The 23,460-nt window shown below is 40.2% G+C and overlaps 1 long non-coding RNA gene across 4 annotated transcripts in view; it reads left to right on the top strand.

Moving 5' to 3' along the window:
• Positions 1-23,460, top strand: part of LOC140626097 (uncharacterized) — a 68,428-nt gene that overhangs the window by 31,594 nt on the left and 13,374 nt on the right. For 3 of the 4 annotated variants that reach the window (XR_012025314.1, XR_012025312.1, XR_012025311.1), the window contains exons 2-3: positions 14,128-14,201; positions 20,645-20,783. This is a non-coding gene — a long non-coding RNA (uncharacterized lncRNA). Of the gene's footprint in view, positions 1-12,616; positions 12,848-14,127; positions 14,202-20,644; positions 20,784-23,460 lie in introns of those variants that run through there. The other variant, XR_012025313.1, reaches the window with a different exon arrangement.

The following is a 23,460-nucleotide window of genomic DNA, read 5'->3' as shown; positions in this document are numbered from 1 at the left end:
ATTATTGAAAATAGAGTTAATGCGAAAATAATTGGATTGAGATTGTGCTTTTGCTGTGTAGTATAGATGGCTCTAGCCTTTTACCAAATAAAATGAAAGCAATACAAGTTAAAATAATGTGCAGATATTATACTTTTATTATAAAATTAGTAGCATGATAATGCCATGTTAGAAAATTTAGAAAGTTATAGATAAATAAAAGGAAGAAAAATCAATTAGCTACAACTCTTAACATAGGGTTATTTATCTTTTTAAAATTTTTCTCTGAAAATATCATACTATAAATACTGTTTTCCAAAAAAGAACAAATTATAACTGAAAAGAATGAAGCTTCTCCTAAATTAGTAACTTGATAGGCTATATGAATAAATAAATTCAATCATTTCTTCCTTAAATGGCATTGAGCACTGTCCATGCCAGGACTGTTGTAGGGCTGGAGACACGGCTGTAAATAAATAGGGAAAATCTCTGATCTCACATGCGAATGAAGAGACACAGAGCAAGTAGAAAATCCATAAAAGTGCATTTCATTGATTCCAAATACATTTAATTTTTAAAAATCTTTGACACTGAGATGCATATTATAGTCACCATTGGTCTATATTGGTCACTGCCTGAAACTTGTGACATCAGAGACTTCACAGTGAGTACCAAGAGCTTGGAAGAAAATTCTGGGGACAGTAGCCATCAGTCTTTTAACTCCTTTGAAATGGTTGGTCATGGCGTGGGAGTTGGAACAGTGATGAGTCTGAGGAATGTAGCAGCCTTCAGGAAGATGGGCTCCAAGACAGGCCCATATTGCATGATGCAAAGCTGAGCAGGATCCCAGTTCCAGTGAGTTTAAGGTTGTCTATGAATTTATTTTTTTTAAGTTTTAATTTATTCATGAGAGATGCAGAGAGAGAGACAGAGACATAGACAGAGGGAGAAGCAGGCTCCTCACAGGGAGCCCGATGTGGGACTCGATCCCAGGACCCCGGGATTATGACCTGAGCCAAAGGCAGACGCTCAACCACTGAGCCATCCAGGCGTCCCTGTCTATGGATTTATTGTGAGAAATGTTGTATGGCCAAAGATTTTAAGGCACCAAACATGACATTGCATGAAAAGACATAAACATAAGATGGATGGGGCTGAGTTTTACATAAAAATTAAAAGAAAAAAAAAATTAAAAGAAAAGAGACCGGTCTGGATCAAAAAATGATTCAAAAAGTTAGACTTTATGGAAAAGTTTGAGGAATGTCTTTTTTTTTTTTAAAGATTTTATTTATTCATTCATGAGAGACAGAGAGTGAGAGAGGGAGAAGCAGGCCCCCATGCAGGAAGCCTGGTGTGGGACCTGATCCCAGAACCACGGGATATGCCCTGAGCCAAGGGCAGATGCTCAACCGCTGAGCCACCCAGGCTTCCCATTTGTTTGAGGAATATCTTAACCAATTTATTTCACTTTCTACAAATGTGTACATAAGAGATCTCTGATAAAATCCATGCCTAATTCTGTTTAAAAATGCTTTCTTAGTGGGTGTAAAAAGATTTTCTGTGGGGTAAGGAAGCACTGTTTCCTGGAATGGAAGTAGGTTTTCTCTTGGTGGTCACATAAAATACTGGTGCATGTCTCAATAGTATTTTTTTTTAAGATTTTATTTATTTGTTGTTGAGAGACACAGAGAGAGAGGCAGGGGCATAGGCAGAGGGAGAACCAGGCTTCCTGTAGGGCGCTTGATGTGGGACTCGATCCCGGGATTCTGGGATCACAACCTGAACCAAAGGCAGATGCTCAACCACTGAGCTACCCAGGCATCCCTCAATAGTATTTTAGATTCTATGAAGTATGGTGCTGTGTCAGGTAGTAATAAGTGACTCAAATAAATTCAAAGTAGACTTGGAGGTCATACTAGTTAGCTCAGGCTGCTATAACAAAATGCCACAGCCTGGTTGGCTTAAACAACAGATTTTTTCTCACAGTCCTGGAGGATGGAAGTATAGGTCAAGATGCCTGCAGATTTGAATTCGGCTCCTGATCAGCAGGATCCTCTTCCTAGCTTGCAAAAGGTCCCTACTTGCTGTATCTAGAAAGAGAGGGAGAGAGAGAGTGTGTGTGGGGTTGTGTGTTCTGGTGGTTAATTCTATCATGGAGACTGCACTCATGACCTCATCTCAACCTAATTATCTTCTAAAGGCCCCACCTGTAAATACCAAAACCTTGGGGCTTGGCGCTTCAACATATGAACTTTGGGAGGAAGGAAACATTCAGTCCATTAAGAGAGGCACCCAGTTGGATAAGAACTAGTTTGCAGAAGGAAACAGTAACACCTGTATTTTTGTCCTGGGTGACTCTTTTGTCCTGGGGAAATCTCTTAACTTCTTTCGGTCTCAGTATCCTCAGTGGCCAAATCATACCAGCCCGCCATATTTTTTAGGGGTTCAGTGATGATCATCTGATAATTACTCATATGATCCATCATTGAGGACCATGTCCAAGGTCTGTGCTTGGTGTTGGGAGCATAGGATCAAAGAAGGCAGAGATAGTACCCTCCCTCAGAGGGTAACACATGATGGAGTACTGATCCAGCTTTTCCCCATCTATCCAGGGAGACCTTTCCTGGTTCCCTTTGCTTCCCTTGCTCAACTGATAAAAAGTAATGTGCAATATGTCAGAAAAGATGTGAACCTTTGTCATCATTTGAATCACACTCAAAAAGGAAATAAATAGACATTATAAATGGAGTTGAGTTGCCTCTCACTAAAGTTACTTGGGGATTCTTTAGTTCTTTCAGCATTTGCATTGAGCAAAAACGTTAAATAGAAGATAGCTTTCAGGAGGTCAGACATTTTGGGTAAATTTCCTTTTCTTTTGGTGAGTGTTCTAAACATCACCTTATAAGGACCTAGTGCCTCTAAGACCTTACTCCATCTTTCTTCCTGCCCCAATTTCCCCTACACTCTTGCTGCCAACATTTGCTTTTAGTAGAAAACTTACACTAAGTGGTAAATAACTGATAAAAGCTTAAAATGTACCCCCTTCTTAAATGTTTTGTATTTTAAGTGGAATCAGTGCCTTGAGGTAAATAAGTTTGTTTGTTTTTTTTTTTTAAACAGATTTTAGGTCATAATCATGAAATTAAAAACTTGGTCTCTACCACGCCACCCACAGGTCATGTAGGAAAACTTAAATCATCACAATTATAACCTCTTAATTTTCTTCCTGGGAAGGTTGGTTCTACTTATGAGGAAACTTTCTTGTTGTTGTTATTCTACTTATTTCCTATTACAAATAATATATTATTTATCAAACATTCCTGAAACTCAAATATATGTTTAGGGAAAATGTGCTCCTTAATTCTTAACAACAAAGGTCTTGATTCTAACTCTGGAGAGTTATGTTTTATACTTAATTTCTTTGAACTGCTTTTTAAAAATTTATTTATTTATTTTTTTGACAGAGAGACAGAGAGAGCATAAGTGGAGAGAGAGGGAGAGGGAAAAACAGACTCCCTGCTGAGCAGGAAGCCTGACTTGGGGCTTGATCCTAGGACCCTGAGATGATGACCTGAGCCTAAGGCAGACGTTTAACTGGCTGAGCCACCCAGGCATCCCCTCTGAACTGCCTCTATTTTTTAAAAAAAGATTTTATTTATTCATGAGAGATAGAGAGAGAGAGAGAGAGGCAGAGACACAGGCAGAGGGAGAAGCAGGCTCCATGCAGGGAGCCCAATGTGGGACTCGATCCCGGGCCTCCGGGATCACACCCTGGACTGAAGGCGGCACTAAGCCGCTGAGCAGGGCTGCCCCTGCTTCTATTTTTTATTTTAAAACATATATTAAATGGTAAGGTAATATCTATGTGTTGGACTATGACTTGCCTTTTTAAAAAACCCTGAAAAGAATAGATATAAAATAATATATTTCATTTATGCTCCTTCTTATACTTATGTCTGATTATTAATTTTTTTTTTTTAAAGATTTTTTTTTAATTTTTATTTATTTATGATAGGCACACAGTGAGAGAGAGAGAGGCAGAGACACAGGCAGAGGGAGAAGCAGGCTCCATGCACCGGGAGCCCGACGTGGGATTCGATCCCGGGTCTCCAGGATCGCGCCCTGGGCCAAAGGCAGGCGCCAAACCGCTGCGCCACCCAGGGATCCCTGATTATTAATTTTATTTTAAAAAACTGTAGTTTCTTGATTAAACATGTGTGGCTTTTCTTTTTTAAGCTTAAAAGACTTTTTCTTTGCTGTTAGTACCAGCCAGTAGGATTATAGCCAAAAGGCAGTGCCTGCCATCCTGAAAAATGTATACAGTTGACCCTTGAAAACACTGGGATTAGGTACATCAACCCCTTTCCACCATGTAGTCAAAAATTTGCGTGTAACTTTTGACTCCCCCCAAATTTAACTACTAATAGCCTGCTGTTGGCCAGAAGCCTTACAGATTGCATTAACAGTTTGTTAACATGTATTTTGTTAGTTATATAACTATTAAATACTATATTCTTACAATAAAGCAAGCTAGGGAAAAGAAAATGTTATTAAGAAAATCATAAGGAAGAGAAAATGCGTTTATAGTACTGTACTGTTTTTATTGGGGAAAAAATCCATGTATTAGTGGACCACAGAATTCAAACGCATGTTGTTCAAGGGTCGACTGTATGTGTTATAAAGCCCAGGCTTGCTTGTTGTCATCTGGACAACCACATTTTTATCACCAGGTCAGCCTAATTTAATATGAAGTTTTGGGAAAGTATGTCCTCAACAGTGAACAGTGGCCATGTAAAACCATCATACTGTTAGTAGATTTAATCAATCAAGATATCAGCATTAAATTTGCTGCACTCTTCTGTGAGGTTATCTTCTCTCTCTGGTCCTGCATGCTGTTGCTCGTGGAATGGAAGTCTACTGTCTACAGCCTCAGTCCTTGCTCTGGAAGACATGGAGAGAGGCACGTGCACAAGGACTTCTTTTGTAGGTCTGATTCTGGGGACATGTAGCCGAGCTCTGCTCTTGTTCTACACGCTTCAAGACCAATGCTGGAGAGGAATAGCCCATCTTTGTTGCTCCTGCAGCTAGAGAGGAGAAGTGCATCAAGAACTGTCATGTCAACAACCAGAGCAATGTAGTACAGGGGGATGGAAGAAGCCATTGTCAGACCATGATCTGACCTCCACTCTCTTCAAAGAAAGTTCATTTTCCTCTTGATTCCCCCAGGGAAGGGAGGAGTTCAATGGCAGATTCATTTAATGTTTACTACACCTCCAGCACTTTCTTTGATGTCAGTATCATTCCTTTCATCTTACCACTGAGGCAACACTGAGCTCAAAATGGTTAAATCACTTGTCCAAGGTGTCACAGAAGAGTCAAGCTTTTGATTCCTAAAATAGGAACTTTATCTATTTATTTTTTTTTAGAAAATCATGCTGTTTACTTATATCAATGACACTCCGTATTTCTAGGACTTCAAATCTTGTATTAGAGGTTAAAAAAATATATTTTTAACTACATGCCTTAAAGACAGAAACTCCAACTACTTTTTTGGAAAAAGTAGAACCCGCAGAGGCTTTGTAATTGAACATAAGGAGCCTTAAAGTCCTCATGCTACTGTGGGATCTTTGGCTGTACGTTTACCCCTCCCTCTACCTCAGGTTCTTCATTTATAACATGAAAATGCTTTCCCTGAGAAATAGTGAGCTCTAGGTTAATGTTATCCTTTGTAGAATTCTAAAATATATCCCATAAATTGATCACAATAAGGAAGTTTCTGTTAAGGATGATGAGTCTCTCTCTTTTTCTTTTCTTTTCTTTTCTTTTTTTTTTTTTGAGGCTGATAGCTTTTATTGTTATTTCTTTAAATTAAATTTTGGGTTGTTAACATACAGTGCAATATTGGCTTCTGGAGTAGAATTCAGTGATTCATCACTTAAATACAACACCCAGCGCTCATCATAACAAGTGCCCTCCTTAAGGATGATGAGTATTTCTTGAAAGTATGAAATTCATTATTCTTCATACATCTGTAATGTTCAAATACAATAATTTGGTCAAAGGTGTTGAGTTGATAATTTGCCCATTGATAAAGCAGAATAAAATCAAATACTTTACTATAGATGTGTGAAAAAAAATGTAGTTGTCCTCATCGTTTTTAACTTAAATATGTATATATTTTTTTGGTTTTATTTATTTATTTGAGAGAAAGAGAGCATGCACATGAGTGGAGGGAGAGGCAGAAGGAGAAGCAGACTCCCCACTGAGCAGGGAGCCTGACTTGGGACTTGATCTCAGGACACTGGGGTCATGATCTGAGCCAAAGGCAGATGCTTAACTGATTAAGCCACCCAGGCACCCATGTATTACTCTTGAGCCCCATTCTCATTGATGCTTGAAGACATATTTTTAAAAAGATTTTATTTTTTTTATTTCAGAAATAGAGAGTATGAGCAAGGAGAGAGGTACAGGGGCAAGGAGGGGGAAAGAATCTCAGGCAGACTCCTCACTGACTGTGGAGCCTGATATGGGGCTTGATCTCATGGCCCTGAGATCATGACCTGAGCCGAAATCAAGAGTTGGATGTCTAACTGACTGAGCCACCCAGGCGCCCCAGAATACACTTACATTTGACAACTAAATGTATTGGTCTCTTTCTCTTTAAAATAGTCCTTTTCAAATGAATTGGTTTAACTCAAAAACTTCAAATTCCCTTTCAGGCTCTTTTGTCACTCACTCTTCTCAAGATGGCATGTTAATGAAGGGAGAAGCCCATGACTACTCCTAGGGGCTGGGGTGTCCACTCCTTCCTGGCCACTTTGTACCCTGACAGGGATTCTGCTGAAGTACAGTGGGTTCCGCGTGGGCCTTGGGCACCCTCCTAGCACCTGCTGGGGAATTCAGCGGTCCCCGAACTCTGAGATCTGTTTGAACTGACTCCAGACCTCCATGGGCTATTGGTTTTCTTAGTACTTTCACTTAAGAGTCTATTGAAGGAGGCTCATAATTAAAGAAGAAATTTGCATAAAGTATAATAAGTGCTGTGATAGAGGAAGTACTGAGTATCAGGGGATGTGTGAATCAGAGGTGCTGGACTCAGTCTCAAGTTCCCAAGACAGGCTTCTGTGAAAAGTTGCTGTCAAACTATAGTCTGACGGTTGTTCAGGAAGGAGGTAACCTGGCCAAGTGCAGAGAGATTTTGAGAGCGGAGGATTGAGAGGGGGAGCACACATTCTAGGCAGAGAATAGCATGTGTCGATAGCAGGCTTATTTGAGAGGCTGAAAGGTAGAAGGAAGGTGTGTTTAGGTGGAGCCGGGAGCAGCAAAAGATGAGGCTGGGGAAGGGAGCTGGGGCCATGTGAGATGGTCTGTAACAACCACAAAGACCACGGTCTCAGAGCACTGGGAAGCCACTGAAGGTTTGTAAGCTGAAGGAGTGACATGGTCACATTGTCTCTGTGGGACGATGACTGGGCTGTCCTGTAAGTGACAGGTCAGAGGGTCTATTGCATTGGTCTAGGTATTTTTGAAGAAAGATATGACTAGTCCAGCGAAATCTCCTTTTTTTTTTTTTTTAAATCTCCTTTTTAGGTCACAAGTTGGCATTCAACATCATTAAACACAATTGCTTTTTTTTTTTTTCCCTGGAAAAATGGAAATCACTAACATACACTAAGATTTTGTCAGAAAATTTTAACTTACTGGAAATTCTATATATTCCATAGTTTCTTTCCTACCCATGCTCCATTGAAAATTAATTATGATACCAAAAAACCTCAATATGTAATGACTCAAAGATTAAAGCACATACATTTAAAAATCTGGTGGGATTGTAATCTCCCCATGTTCAGGTGACATGTCGTGGACAAATAAAATGATCAAAAGACATACATGATACGGCAAGACACTGAAATTTGGGGTATAGCTTGTTACGTCAGTATAACCTGCTCTGATGCCTGTAACTCTATTACATCATAAAATATTATACAAAATATGGAATGTTAAAATATCTCAATTTCCTGTGGAAATGGGATATCTGAAAATAGTGATTAACTTAGCTTTGCTGGCACCCAAGTGACTTCTGTGTGAAAACAGATGCTGCCCAGGCTTTCAGGTATACGTGGTAAGAAAACTGAGGGTGATGGGTTAGCCAAGGAGAGGAGGAGAGAGAGCTTTCTCCAGACCAAGATGTGGCCCAGGGAACCTCCCTCTCAGATCTCCTCTTGCATCTGGCTCCTTCCCTTTTCTCCCTCCAGCTTCCTAGCTCAATCCTCATTAAGCTCAGAGGGAGACATGTCAGAAGTATTCCCATGAAGATGCATGAATTTGTTGCTTTCGAGAAATGGATTGACATGAAGTTAGCACCCAGGCCCTTTGCTTTAAGATGCCTATCAGCTTGAGCTGATCTGTTTGCAGATTCTGTACCATATGCAGGGGGAGTATCTGCATCCAGTTTTTGGGTGCTCAAGATGACACGATTGGGAACAGATGGTTTAGTGGAAGTCTGCAGAATTCAAGCAAATAAAATGCATCCTTTTTTGGGGGTGGGGGCAGGGAGAGTCATGTACCAATATTTTTGTCCAAATTAAGGAATTGTAACATGTAAACTCTGGTATTTAATTGTATCAGTAGGTTTGGTTTCCTGTTTGTTGAAGTTTCCTGCATGGTAGTTACGGCTATCCTGCGTGAGTCGGTTCTTGGCAGTAATTATACAATGTTTGTTCTTATTCTGTGCTTTATTATGTCTTCCCATGCGTCCACGTGCTGTCTTGTTTTGTCTCTGGGATGCTAATGGAATAGTTGAAGGAAGGAGCAGCTGAAGAAGCGGGCTCTGATCCTGTGGTGTGGGTCTGGTTACTGTGATAGCAGCAGTTGTAAGTATAAAGCAAGGTCTGTGCAGCTGGGACTTTGATCCAAAAAGTGGTGAAGGCAGGTGTAAAAGGGGTCTGAACATTTGTTGCCGAGAGAATCAGAAAGGAAGATTTGGGATCATGAATCTTAAGCTCAAGAGTTATCTTTTCAGCAAATGTCACTAGTCGCTGTAAGTAAAAGAGAAAATTAGAGGGAGAAGTTTATTGCTACATGTTATGTGTAATTACATAGATTTATAAGGGAGATTGGAGGCTTTCCCTAAGTTCTTAAGAGGGAAGTCTACGGTGAAGTTTATGGAGTGGGGACCTGGAATGCAAGGAATCAGCTTTCCCATGTCATGGAAAGGCATGTTTTCTCCTAGGGATCTTACTCTCCATTTCCAAATCCTTACATATTTTATATACGTATCACCCCCTAACTATTTGAGGCAATTCTTGAATATTTGGCCTATAGATTAACAACAACAACAGCAACAACAACCTACGTGTATGGCATAAGAATTATAAATGGAGGTCCTAACTTTCCAGATTCTTGCCTGATCCGCTGAGCTTTAGCCACTCAATCTATGTATGAAGGATACATTAATGTCTTTTTATTTTTTAAAAAAAGATTTATTTATTTATTTATTTATTTATTTATTTATTTATTTATTTATTTATGATAGACATAGAGAGAGGCAGAGACACAGGAGGAGGGAGAAGCAGGCTCCGGGAGCCTGACATAGGACGCGATCCCAAGACTCCAGGATCGTGCCCTGGGCCAAAGGCAGGCACTAAACCGCTGGGCCACCCAGGGATCCCCCATTAATGTCTTTTTAAATGTTTGTGACGATTGTCTGAGGTTAGGCACAGCTGAATAAAGCCAAGTGCTTACCTTCAGAAGGCAGACTAGCTTGCAATCAGTTAATCAGAATCCCAGTTGGAGAGGCTCGCAAGGTTGTGCCCTCTGCTTGTTTTACGGGGTCAAAGTTGGAGAGCTGGGCACCAATGGGTGTAATAGCCCCATAAAAACATGCTCATGTAGGGGCACCAGGCTGGCCTAGCTGGTCGAGCATGTGAGTCTTGATCTCAGGGTTGTAAGTTCGAGCCCCATGTTGGGTATAGAGATTATTTAAGAAATACAAGCTTAAACAAAAATAAAAAAGGTTCTTGTTTACATAGAAGCCGAAAGTCGTGCTACTTTTGTGCCTCCTGGCTTTAGGGGGCCTTCAGGTGTCTTTCTGTGCTGAAGAGAAAATTCAGTTACTTCACTCAAGCTTATGTTTTTTAATGTCCTGTTTCTCAGATAACTGTCAGATTATTAACCAAATGCTCCAGTGGCTCTGCAGCCTGGTTGCATTCAACTGGGAAGCAGTCCTGTGGATGCTGGTCTCGATGAGCGCACATCCCCTGTGTAAAGTCACATGGCATTGGAGACCTTCCAATTCTTGGCTAAAGCTCTAAATGTAACAGTATGCTTCCTTTTGAGAATGACTTATTTTTGTTCACTACTGAAATAGAATCCATTTTTTCTTAACCACGTGTTATCCTTGGAAAAGCAGCTTTAACCAAATTTTAGGGGTGTGCTCTATCAGTTGTCATTTCTGTAATTAAAAGTACGATGTTAACTAATCTGCAGATGGATTAGTTCTTCGTTCATTTTTACCTTCTCTCCCCATAAAAGGACATAGAATTTTTATAGGTTTCCTGGAAAGAAGGGCAGAGGCCCTGTCTGTGTGAGTATGTGTATGTTTTCTAAAACATTCTTTTATGTAGCAGACCCTGTGAGCTTCCACATTTACATAGCCAGTAAGGCTGAAGGCAAGATGAGAAGAGCTTTGGTTGGTCCAAAATTTAGTTTCCTTAGAAGAGAGGTATAGAAAGTTTGGCTGGATGATAAAGGAATCCACTGGCACTTTGAGCCTTTTTTTTTTAAGAACATGTTTTACCTTACTTTGGTTGGCAACTTTCCTATTTTATTTCCTTGCAGTTTGGTACAGGGAAAAGCTTATGCCATTTGGAGTTAGAATAGACACAGGGCAAAGTGTCTGTCTTTTTTTTTTTTTTTTTTGTCTGTCTTTTTTTAAGACCCAGCTTCTCAGTTGACATAGTATTAGCCACTTCTCTTTTTATGAATATTGAATGAGATAATATATAAAAAATTAGCATTTCATCAAACACAATAGTCACTCAATAAATATCCATTCTTTTTCACTTTCTTCTCTGACATACTCTTTCCTTAAGGGAAATCTTACATTAACCTTATAATGAATGAGATAGAAGGAATGAAGCCCTGGAAAAAGGAAGGGAGAGAGAGGAAAAAAGAGAAGAATAAAAGAGTAAAGGAATTGTGTCAGCGTGACATAAAAATTAGTTTGGAAGCACAAGTTTAGCTAAAATGATCATTGGCATTGTGTTAACCAAAGTAATTCAGGCTTTAAAGAAAAATTGGTTGTGCCACATTTATTTAGCATCTACGAATTGCTAGGTGCTGGGACTGGGCACAAGGGATTAAATGGTGAGCAGACTCATTCCAACCCCAAGGAGCTCAAGTTCATGTGGGGAAATAGATGCAAAAGCAATTATCTCCAATAAAATAGGCTAAGTTCTGTAACAAAGAAGAGTTCACACATTGGGGAGCGGATGGGTGATGTGACACTACACAGATTACTCAGCTGAAGCTTTGTGAGCTCCCACAGTCTCCAGCACATTACAGAGATTTTCATGCAGTGCTCTTCGCCCACGAACATTCCTTGCCATTGGATGGGCAGGTGGGGTAATTTGTTGCTCAGATTCAGGATCAGTTATTTTGGCTTCTCTAAAAATTATTTGGGTAGTGAGGCAAACATGCTTGAGCGTTGGGGAAAGCCATGGACACTCGATCCCTCAAGGGTTAAGAAGTTTTATCATTTACGTTTTATTTAGTAGCAAAGAGGCCAAGAAACAAGTGAAGCATCTCACCACGTAGCCTTCTAAGGAAAGTTGGCATTTCCAGTGGGAAGGTACAGGCTGGGAAGAAGTCCCTGTCGCTCATCGCTTTAAACAGATCTGACAGTTTCTTATTTAGAGAGAGCGCGTTCCTTAGTTGACATGAAAAGTTTAGATGACACACCGCCCTAATTATCCCTACTCTCTGGAAGGGCTGGATCCACAACCCAATTCTGGGTGACTTTTTTTTTTTTTTTTTTTTTTTTTTTGCCTTCTTGCTCTTATCATTCTCCACTGACTGGTCATCACATCAAGTCAACTTGCAAATAGAAACTCTCTGAGTCACTTAATGAGGCCCTTACATCTACACCCAGCACTGAGATCTCCAAAGAACTCTTTTGCCTCTCCTCTTCCAATGAACCACATCAAGGAATGGTCGCATTAAAATAAGTGCATCTTTGTTAGAGATGTCAGGTTTAGGGGCGTCTGGCCTCTGAGGCCGGCTAACGCATCACTCCTCTGCTCGGACAAGGTAGAGAGCTCACTGAAGCGATTAGAGCAATTATTCAAAGCCACCTGTCACAGCCAGTCAGCCCTGGCCCTGGCTGATGGGAAGAGGTGGCCTCGTCCTGCCTCTTCAGACCAAGCGCTGTTATCCGATGGCATCTTTGCCTCCAGCATCTCCTTAGATGGGCTCAAGTTTCAAACATTTATTGGCAAAAACGTAACTTCTTGCATTTTTTTGCTGTTCTATTTGGATAATCCTCCTACTCAGATGGAGGTCATCTGGGGCTCCTACTGATTTATTTCTCTTCTGTAATTTCTCCTTTATCCCACTTGACATGTTTTATTGCAGAGTTCCCTTGTGATGAAGCAAGAGTTCTCCTGAATTATGGACAACTTCTCGTTTTCTTTCGTCCCACCAAATCATCCCGAAGATGATTTCCTTCCCACTTTCATTCTGAAGAGCTGGTGAAAGCCTTTTAGTGAAACTTGGTGTCACTGAGGAGGAAAGAAATTGGAAAGCCATGGAAAAATGGCTTATATTGGATCCAGGAGCTCCCGCAGAGGAAGACGTTATCTTTAATCCTGTGAGCCTTGCCATCCTCTTCCTCCCCTTCACCAGCATCATCTTCACCAGCGTTGTCTGTGTTTTCACTGCCCCTGGGTACTTGTGTGTATGTGTCGTAGCACTAGGAATGCCATAAAGATGGAATTAAATGCACAAAATCCTGCCTCTCTGTCATGCAATTCAAGGCAACTGATTCATACATAAGTTAACAATAAATGATTGCATTTTGAATAAAGAATAAACAAGAGCTTAGATCACAGAAATAATTGAAATGTTGCCCTTACATATAACATTTTATTTTATTTTTTTAAAGCATGAGGAGTGAGGGAAACTACAACTGTTGTGTACTTCATACAGGGCAGGGGCAGGAGAATGTTTTTACCCATTCCTCTCATTTGTCAGACGGATAATGAGGAAAACCATTATTTTAGAAAATGCTTTGGAAAAGGGAAGCAGATGTCTTGCTTGATAGGGTATTTCAGCCACACTGACACCTTTTTAAAAATCATCCTAGGGGACCCCTGGGTGGATCAGTGGTTGAGCATCTGCCTTTGGCTTAGGTCATGATCCCGGGGTCCTGGGATCGAGTTCCGCATAGGGCTCCCCGCGAGGAGCCTGCTTCTCCCTCCGTCTGTGTCTCTGTCTCCGTGTCTCTCATGAATAAATGAATAAAATCTTAAAAAAATAAGTAAAATTATCTAAGTAATTTTTATGAAAGTGGGATTGTTTCCTTTGGCTGATCCTGGACAGCAGTCATGGTAAGTTGGGGATAGTCATTTCTTTGGTGATCAAAAGTAGCCCTGCTACATGGCAAGGTATTTTACTTGATCTGGTTCAGTGAAAATGTTCTCCTGATTTCTATTTATCTTAAGTACCACCTCACCCTAGAACTCAGTGGGCACTTCTCTCATTTAGGGTCCAGAAATAGCGGTTTAGTTACTTCTTACCTTTCTGAAATCAACATGTTTCCCGGGAGAATTGAAAGGAAGATCCTCTGCCAAATATAGATCTAGAAAAATGATAATTACTCGTTAGTCCTTTGCTCATGCTGTTTTCCTTGCCACAAATGCCTTTTTTGGGTCACCATCATTTACTAAAACCTGCTCTTCCATTCTGGTGTGGCCTGGGATGTCCCTCTCTTGGGAGGTATTTTTTTCAACTACAGCTGTCCCTGGTGATATTTAGGGTTTGGAAGGTTGGGGTTGTTCTTCTGAATCCCCACAGTATTTACTGCCTTACAAAACAAATGTTACTTTTTATTATTATTTATTCTTTCTTGCATGAATTCTAACCACCTAGCGAGCCTCTTAAGAGACGTAACCTAGTGGAAGCCATGTAATCTGACCGAGCGTTCAAGTTCCCATCTGTAATATGTGAGTACTACTAATATCTTCCCAACCTACCCCACGGGCTGTTTTGAAGCTAAGGATGAGATAATATATAAGGATGAGATAATATATGTTGAATAAATATGTGAAAAAATGTTGAAAAGTATAAAACCCTGTGCAGATTCAAGTCCACAGGTACAAAGAAGGACAGATCTTTTAGGTACTACCCTAGGCCAGAGCTCTTGTTCAAGAGGTGAGAACACTGATGTTCTCAGAGGCAAAGTTGCAGAACTGGTTAGCGTGGCTGAGCCCGGGATCAGGTTTCTGGACTCTGAGCAGGTGCAGTCTGTTCTCTCCCTGCTGCTTCTCTTATTAGGCAGAGCAGTGAGCTTCCTGGGCACTGAATAATTGTCAGTAGAGGCAACACAAATAGATTTCACACTGTTTGGGGGGGTGAGGAATTGGTAGTATATCCTTTCTTGAAAGTGGAAGCTGATAGAAAGTTGAAGGATTAGCAGAAAGGTAATGAGAGTCTTGATGCCTGCAAGAGAGATGGGGCGAGGCAGGGCTTTGGAGGATGAATAGGAGCACACAAGAGGGAGGCTGAGCCTATGGAGATGAACTTTGCTGATGTTGTAGATTTTCCAGGTTGGGATAACCTGCTTACACGGGTGGGGAAAACTTGTGCGGATTTATGTTTGGATGGGAAGCGGAATTTCTATCTTCCTCCACCTTCACGGTGTAACCACTCACATGCATCCAAAGGGTAACTCATTTCTAAAAGGCACTACATGCAAACATCATACACAGGTGGGGGAGTTGATTCTCAACAGTGAGGTCATTATCAGTCTTATCAGTTCCTGATAGGGAACAGAAGAGATCAGAGTTCAAAGGGCTGGGGGTGTGGGTAGCAAATTTGAACATGGAGCTTGGGACAGAGGGAGGGCACCAGAAAGGTGATTGACAAATGAGTAGAAATCTGTAATAGTCAAGACATGTATGGGATCAAGTTGAGGCGATGTGGAAGTTCTGGACCAAACTGCATCAGGGCTGGGAAACTGCAGGCATTTGTTTTACAGAGGCTTGTTTGCTACTGAATGGGGTTGGTGATGGGGTCAAACTGTACGTCCCATATAAGGCTTTGCTTGGCACTCCAAATTCTTAGGAAGAGAGGATGAGAATGCAGTCAGGATAAGCCTACTGGTATTTCCCCTTGGGTTATCACTGTAGGTGGTTAAAGCTTCATCTCCTTTCAGGTGAGTGGATCATTTCTATTATTCCCACCTCCATGAAAATGCAGTTGCTCTTTCCTTACCATTCATCATGAAAAGGAAAATTTCTGTTTGAGCAACCAGAGGATTCAACGTCCTTCTGCACACTACAAGTAATGGAAACAATGCTATTGTTCCCATAAAAGACAAAAGAGAGGCAGCCACCAGACTTTCTTAAATTAAAGGTGTGGTACAAGTCCTCACTATTATGTGTTTGCATGTTATACTCAGCAGCAGACTTGCACACTAAAAATATTTGGAAACAAACACTTATGGCAGGAGAGTTGTTCGTTTCTATCTTGGGTCCAGCTGTTTGCTAAGTCTCGAAGAGACAGACTTATTCTCTTAATGTTTTGACACATTGCATTCAAAAATCTGTTTGCATTAGCAGATTATGGTTCAGCTTTTGAAAAATGGCATATGTGTTCCCATGTTAAAAAAAATCTTTGTCAATGATCATCTCACTTCAACTTTATCGCTTTGGGATGCTTATGTGGCCCCTCATTCCTCCTCACTGGCGATGAACAAATTCCTCACAGGCACACAGTCTTGTTCAGTGCCATCAGTTGTAACAGAAGCAGAAAAATAACACTTGTGAATGAAGGTATTGTAAAGCCTGGAGCGCATGAATTAGGCTCTTACTGGCTGGCCTCATTGCTTCATCACATAGCAAGGTGATCCTAGGCTACCACTCAAAAGTAAGAGAACTTATATTTTAACTCGCTGTGTCTGGAAACATCCCCCTTCATAGTTTGGTGAGGGAGAAAGATATTTTGTTCGTTAAAAGGGAGAAAAACCAAATCAAATGTGAGTGACTGGAGCAGGGCCAGTAATCTTGCAAACTAGTGTGATCACTCAGTGTGATTATTTCAAAACCTCCTCTGTTGGCAAAAGATGATTGGGTTGGTCAGTTTCACACCAAACAGAGGCTGGGAGAATGACAGTCTTCTCATTATAACACAGAAAATTTTATGTGTGATATTTATGTGCCATCAATTTTTGAACTATAATCTAATAGCCCTGGTATGCAAGTTTTTGTATTTCTGCAAACTCTTTTTGAGTGTTGGATTTCTACAATGTTTGCCTGAGTTAAACTTTCTTCTGAATGGAGAACTGGAAATGAAAAAAAAAAAAAACCAATTATAAATAGTGTGAAATTGAAAGATGTCAGGGAGGGCTGCCTGGGTGACTCAGTCAGTTAAGGGTCTGACTCTTGATTATGGCTCAAGTCTCAGGGTCATGAGATTGAGCCCCCATCAGGCTCCACGCTGGACACGGAGCTCTGAGCATGGAGCCTTCTTAAAATTCTATCTCTCTGCCCCTCCATCATGCTTGCACACTCTCTCTCTCTTTAAGAAAAGGAAAGATACCCCAGACATTGTAGCAGAGTTCTTCAGAGAAACAAAATCAATAGGATTCATGTATATGGAGGAAGAGATTTGTTGTAAGGAGTTGGCTCATGTGATTTAGAGGTTGATAAATCCCAAAGTCTATAGTTGGCAAGCTGGAGACCCAGGAGAGCTAATGGTACAGAACCTGAAGGAAGAGCTGATGTTTCAGTTTGAGTCTGAAGGCAGGGAAAAGCCAATGTCCTAGTTCAAAGCCAATGAGGTAGGAGGGACTCTGTGACTCTGGTGAAGAGTCAACCCTTTTGGTTTAGTCAGATCTTCAACTGGATTAGATGAGGCCCACCAACAATAGGGAAAACAAATTGCTTTACTCAGTCTACCTATTCAAATAGTAATTTTATCCAGAAACACTAATAGATGCACCCAGAATGGCATGGTTGACACACAAAGTCAAAAGGACACATAAACTTAACCACCACAGGCATCAACTAACAAAGTACAGGGAGTCAAGAGGTCTGTGAGATTAGTTTTTTTTTAACTAGGCTGATGAGGCAAATTCTTCTAACTCCTTGTTATTGCACAAACCTTCTTACCCCTGCCAATGTGGGTGGGTGAGCCACAGGTCACTCAGTTGGTGGCTAATTGCTCAGCTGCATACTGGTCCTTTGCAGAGCTTCCTATCCTCATAAACAGTGAGGCTTACGTTCCCTGCCTGTGTGGCCGTTAGGTAGAAATACCTTGAGAATCATGTGCTGACCAGGAATTGGGTGGCCTGGCTTTTTATTTGGATTTGGCCACCAACTTCTTTGTGTTCATGCAAATTATTTGAGCCTCATTACTCTTATTTATAAAACAACCAAGTCAGGCATAACTTGCATGATCTCCAAAGTCTCTTCCAAACTTCAAATCTTATAATCGGTAGATGACTAGAAAACTATTTTTCTTTTATTGGCGTCTTACGTGTAAAGCATTGTTTGAATTCTTTTAGCTTTTTAATATCTGGAAATGACAAGCTTCTAACTCCTACTTTGGAAAGAATTTTCTTCTGCCTCAAACCTCTATTATTTGGCTTTTGTCCTCTGTCTATAATAAACCATAAAGATTTTTGAAAATAAGCTTATTTCTTTCCATAGTAATAAAAGTCCATTCTCTGGAAATACTTGGCACCCTATAAGATAATAATTGTTAGCTCCTGACTCGTCAGTTCTAGGTTTTGCAGCTCGAAGCCAAAAAAGCCAACTTTGTGCTTTCCATCGGTCAATTTTGAGTTCAGTGATGATAGACAACAAGAAGACATTCAAGAATGTCAGTTAACATTTTTTTTTTTTTTTACAGTAGGCCCCATACCCAACATGGAGCTTGAGCCACAATCCTGAGATCAGGATTATCATGCTTTACGGACTGAGCCAGCCAGGAGCCCCAAGAATGTCAGTTTACACTTTCAGTATTTTTCTACTAAATAAAACATTAGCATGTATTATGGTTGGATTTAGAGTACATGGGATAGAAGACACACTTCCTACTGCTGTTTTCTTTTGTGGAGAAGGCAAACAACCCACTCCTTTAGCAATAAGACTGTGAACCTCATAACTTCACACTTGAAACTGGTCTCCATCTTCTTTCGTGCTGCATTGTGTCAAGGACAGATGCAGGCTATTGATCAAGATCCTTACGGAATCCCTCCCACATTCTTCACAGAATCATGTCTGACAAAGTGACATGCTATATGTTTTCACAATGACATGGAGATTGAAAATGGAAAAGTTAAATATAAATCTTCATGGAAGTTTCAGTAATTTTTAATAATTTGTTCTTTTGTCGCATGCATATGTGAATGATATATTTGTCCTAGAGCAATACGAATTCATTTCCCCACATCTGTAATATCTGCAGTAAGCTAAATTAAAAATGCATTTGTACTTGTACAGTTAAATGATCATATTTAATGAAATGTCAGAGATGAATCTTAGCAAATAGTCAGGAAATTATTTTAGAGAGGGCAGCATTTCATTACTAGCAGTCGGGGAAAAGCAAAGTGATTAAACAAATGGTTTACTGCTCTTAGGTAGTGGCTGGCCAAGAAGAATAGAAAACCAGTGTGTGGGGCAGATGGACAAATGTGGCGTTTCTAAGTCTTAGTTCTCTCTCTTTTCCTGCTCCCCCCAACCCTCATGGAATCTGGAGCCTGATGGTGGCTCACAGGAGCAGGTTGGGAGAGTCTCCCCATGTAGTGAGGAGAGGAAGTTGGTAGAAAATAGATAGCATGCATGAGAATCCCCTCATGTGAGGTCTCCACAACCCAGCTGTTGCAGAGTTGAGGCACAAGATTTGAGCAGGAGAGTCAGGTCAGTTGAATGAGTATAGGAAGAAGCGAAGCAAAGGATGGTGGGCTGTTTAGGCTACATACAGGCTCTGCACCCGTGGGGCACTGGGAAGAGAAGAGATTAGGGAACTGTGCTGAGAGTCAGAATAGAGTGAATGAGGGTAGGTGGTAACAGACAGCAAGTAGGAGCAGAGAGGGTGAAGAGGAAAAAGAGAGCAGGAGGGGGCGCCGAGGCAGTGTATTCGGTGGTTGAGAAAGCAGAGGGGGACCACCAGACAGCCAGTGAGGCCTTCCTTTGCCACCAACACGCTGCCACATTGCACACAAATCCCACCAAGGAACTTGTTCGTGTGCTGGCAGGTTAGATAAGTAGTTACATAAGAATGATCAACTCTTTTGGTGCGCGTTCTGTGCTGTGTTGTGTCCTCCAAGAAGACATGTGGGAGCCCTAACCTCTAGCCCTCAGAATTGGCCTAACTGAGAAATAAGGTCATTATAGATGTAATTCGTTAAAATGAGGTCATATTGGAGGAGGAGGATAGGGCCTTAATCCAATACCCTCGGCGTCCTTACAAGATGATAGGAAGGCACGTAGAGAGAAGGCCATGTAATGAAAGAGGCGGAACATGGAGTGATGTAGTTGCCAGCCAGGCAAAGCCAAGGGTTTCCAGCCACCACCTGAAGCCATCAAGAGACAAGGAAGGATTCTCTCTCTACAGTCCTTAGAGGGAACAAGGCCCTGAGGATCCCTTAACTTCAGTCTTCCGGCCTCCAGAATCATTGAGACAATAAATTCATGTTGTTTTAAGCTACTCAGTTTGTGGTACTTTGTAATGGCAGCCCTAGGAAATGAATATAGTTGGTAAAACACAATTCTGAACGACAGAATCAAATTATATTTCTCAGTCTTTTGCATTTTTTGTTTTTCTTAAGGAAATTCCATTACTTTTCACTTAGGTATTTTGTGCTGCTATCAGGGACCAGAGTGAGGTGAGCAAGGCATGCATTCTCCTCAGCTCCCAAAAGCTCAACAATTCAGATATATAGCATATGGGGGCAATATTTTTTTATTTTTTTATTTTTATTTTTATTTTTTATTTTTTATTTTTTTAATTTTTTTTGCAATATTTTTTTTTAAAAATTAAATTAATGCAAGAAAGCCATGGTGAACCAAATATCAAAATTTTATCTTATTTAAAAAAAATTTAAAAAAGATTTTATTTATTTATTCATGAGAGACACAGAGAAGCAGAGGGAGAAGCAGGAGAAGCAGGTTCCCTGTGGGGAGCCTGATGCAGGTCCTGATTGCAGGGTCCAGGGATCACCACCTGAGCTGAAGGCAGACACTCAACCACTGAGCCACCCAGGCGTCAAAAATCTCAAAATTTTAAACACAGACTCAAAGTATTATCCATTTTTCCTTCTGCCTCAGCGTGGCCTGGCGTGGCACTGCTGTCAACATCTGAACAATACAACTAAGTTTAAAAATGCATATAATGAAGGGCATAGATGCAATTATATTCACATGAAAATATTATATTTCAGTTTTGTCTCAGGCAGACACTGCAAGAGATGACAAGGTTCAGCAAGATGACTCGGGCCAAATTCACTTTTTTCCATCTAAGAGCCAAAGAGTGGGAAAGGAAGACCAGATCAGCAGCATCAGGTAACAGTGCGAGCCCAGGTAAGCATCTTTCCAATATGAAATCTGCATAAAAAAAGACAAGCTGCTATAATCCCAGTAGTGAAGGGAATTAGATTCTTTGGCCTTTACCACATGACAGTAAATGACAGCATAATAAATAAAGCAAAAATGATTTCTGACTTCTACTTTTCACATCGTAACCCGGAGGCGCTTTGCTATTGTTACAAGTATATTAAATGTAGGTCTGATTACATCCTAAGGAGAGCTGACAAGAGGCACATTCTGGAACAGGAGATGCTGGCCTATGTCTGGTAGTTAATATTTATTGGGTGCACACTTCTGAAGCTTCAGAGAGATCAAGGGGGGAACTAGGAGAGACCAAGAGCATATCATATGCTTAATTTAGATTAACTTTCTTTCAATTGCTTAAAGAGATTGTGGAGTGTTTAGTACTTGAGGGTGGTTATTAGCTCTCCTCTCTTATCCTGTAGAAGTGCAAGTACACTCTCGTGGATGATGGAAAGGCCTAGGACGTGGATTCTCCGACTGAGAGAAAATGCAAAAGACAGAAATCATTAAATTAAACACAGGGATCTATGCTGTTGAAAGACATTTTTACTCCTTTTTGTTGTACGAATTTGAACACATGCAGAGCTAGTCATGCAATCACAAGCACACGAGAAACACTCCCACATGCTACCCCTGTATTGTCACCTTCTTTAAAACTTGAATCTAGCTTTTCTTTGCAGAATGGTCTGCTAATTTTGATTGTTTTAGGGCTTACTTTCCTGAATTCCTGTGATTTCACTTACTACAAATTCTGCGAATTCACTCTGATTTTATTTTATTTTATTTTTCACTCTGATTTTAATAATTCAATGCTACTTAGGTCTTAAGTGTAGAGGTATTTATTTATTTATTTATTTATTTATTTATTTATTTATTTATTTATTTTTTTCCAGGACCATGGTTTAGTAAAAGATGTTTGAAAAATAGGAGGAAAGAACTCTGGGAACCGAACAAGATGTAGTGGAAGGGGAGGTCGGTGGGGAGATGGGTAACTGGGTGATGGGCACTGAGGAGGGCACTTGACAGGATGAGTCCTGAGTGTTATACTGTATGTTGGCAAATTGAACTCCAATAAAAAAATATACAAAGAAAAGAAAAGAAAATAGGAGGAAAGTATGGAGATATGAAATGTGGAGATCTGACCATTATTTGATCATAGAGAGATATTGTTGGCCAGGAGCAGTACACACCGTTGTGTGTCGAATAGAGTATATCCTTTCATCTTTTAAGGAATTTTAAATATTTATTATTACTTTCTTAAGTTTTATTTATTTCAGAGAGAGACAGAGACAGAGCATGAGCAAGGGGAGAGGCAGAAGGAGAATCAGACTCCCCGCTGAGTAGGAAGCCTGATGTGGGGCTCAATCCCAGGACCCTGGAACTGTGACCTGAGCTGAAGGCAGATGCTTCACTGACTGAGCCTACCCAGATGCCCCAATTTTAAATATTTTATAGCACAACATTTCTTGCAGCAGTACTATCATATGTTTAGTATTTCTGATAATGTGAAAAGGATTCAGATCTTTTTTATTGTTTTTTCATAATTTCTTTTACTTCAACCGTTTTCAAGTGTGCAGTTCAGTGGCATCAGGTGGCATTGACATTATTGTGCAACCACCACCACCATCCATAGAACAATTTCATCTTCCCAAACTGAAACTCTGTACCCATTACACTAACTGCCCCCTTCTCCTCCAGCCAACTCCCTTCTACTCTCTGTCTCTATGATTTGACTACTCTAGGTTTCTCAAATAAGGGAATCACATAGTATTTGTCCTTTTGTGTCCAGCTTATTTCACTGAGCAGGTCTTCAAGGTTCATCCATCAGAATTCCCTTTCTTTTTAGGGCTACATCATATTCCATTGTATGTATACATCACATTTTGTTTCTCCATTCATCTGTTGATAGACATTTGGATATGTCAAAATTTTGGCTACTGTGAGTAATGCTGTGAATGCAGTTGTACAAAAATCTGCTCAAGTACCTGCTTTCAATTCTTTGGAGTATATACCCAGAAGTGGAATTGCTGGACTATAGGGTAATTCTATGTTTAGTTTTTTGAGGAACCACCACACTATTTTCCATATGAATTGTACCATTTAACATTTCCATCAGCAATGCACAAAGGTTCTGTTTTTTTCTATATCATCACCGATACTTATTATTTTAAGCTTTGCAAAAATGATAACCATCCTAATGGATGTCAAGTGATATCTCATTGTGATTTTGATTTGCATTTCTCTAGTGATTGTGAGGTTGAACATCTTTTCATGTGTTTTTTGGCCATTTGTATATCTTCCTTGGAGAAATGTCCATTCAAGCCCTTTGCCCATTTTTTTATTGTTGAGTTGTAGAAGATCTTTATGTATTCTGGATATAAATCCCTTATCACATATATGATTTGTAAATATTTACTCCTAATCCATAGATTGTCTCTTCAGTCTGTTTATTATATCCTTTCAAATATAAAAGTTTTAAAATTTTGATGAAGCTCAATTTATCTACTTTTATTTTTATTGCCTGCATTTTCAGTGTCACATTCAAGAAATAATTGCCATATCCAGTGTCAAGAAGCCCTGCCTCTGTTTTCTTCTAAGAAAACTCTTTCTAAGAGTTTTATAGTTTGGATCTTAATTTAAATCTTTG

Source organism: Canis lupus, chromosome 37 (assembly GCF_048164855.1).
Source record: "Canis lupus baileyi chromosome 37, mCanLup2.hap1, whole genome shotgun sequence".
In the NCBI taxonomy this organism is placed as follows: domain Eukaryota; kingdom Metazoa; phylum Chordata; class Mammalia; order Carnivora; family Canidae; genus Canis; species Canis lupus.
This window is presented reverse-complemented; position numbering and strand designations above follow the sequence as displayed.